The sequence below is a fragment of the Etheostoma spectabile genome, chromosome 6, assembly GCF_008692095.1.
Source record: "Etheostoma spectabile isolate EspeVRDwgs_2016 chromosome 6, UIUC_Espe_1.0, whole genome shotgun sequence".
In the NCBI taxonomy this organism is placed as follows: domain Eukaryota; kingdom Metazoa; phylum Chordata; class Actinopteri; order Perciformes; family Percidae; genus Etheostoma; species Etheostoma spectabile.
Window position 1 is genome coordinate 6,912,519 of NC_045738.1, and position 607 is coordinate 6,913,125.

Here is a 607-nt window from a genome sequence, read left to right on the forward strand (position 1 = left end):
GCCAACCTAGTTTTTTCTTATAAACTGGTTGGTGACAATTAATTTTTGAAACTAGTTTATTATTGCGAAAAAAATACTGCTTAATAGAAATTACAGGACTCTTATGCAGGCCTACCCAATGGTTAAAAGGTGCTGCAACTAATTAACAACTCTGTTACAAAAGTACAACGTATTCTTCACCTCAAGAACAAATTACAAAAACAGAACACGGTGTTACCTTTTTTAGATTATGTTACCGCGCAACATAACTGGAGCATAACGTTGTGCAATACTGTATATTTCCCTCCTGTCAAAGGCACAAAAATGCATTCCAGCACTTTTTACATTAGTAGGTGTGGCGGTCCAAGAGCGTTGTGTTGTGCCCTAATTAGGCTTCCAAAAAACAGTTTGAATGTACTGCAATTTACCATCTCATACTTTAATGTTAGTTTATCAATACCTCGTCCTAATTAAAATTCCATTTACTTTTTTCCTTTTGTCCAGAAAAGAATCTGTGAGCTGAGTATGTATGAATGAATATTACTTCCTCATGAATGTGTCATTGATATGACAATATACGAAGGTGTGTGTATTTTTTTTGAAAGGGAAAAATTAAGAAAAATTAATA

At 33.6% G+C, this 607-nt stretch overlaps 1 long non-coding RNA gene across 1 annotated transcript in view; it reads left to right on the forward strand.

Moving 5' to 3' along the window:
• The window catches only part of LOC116691083 (uncharacterized), a 26,884-nt gene that overhangs the window by 1,164 nt on the left and 25,113 nt on the right, over positions 1 to 607 (forward strand). Inside the window, exon 2 of the long non-coding RNA XR_004332421.1 lies at positions 489 to 493. This is a non-coding gene — a long non-coding RNA (uncharacterized LOC116691083). The remainder of the gene's footprint in view (positions 1 to 488; positions 494 to 607) is intronic.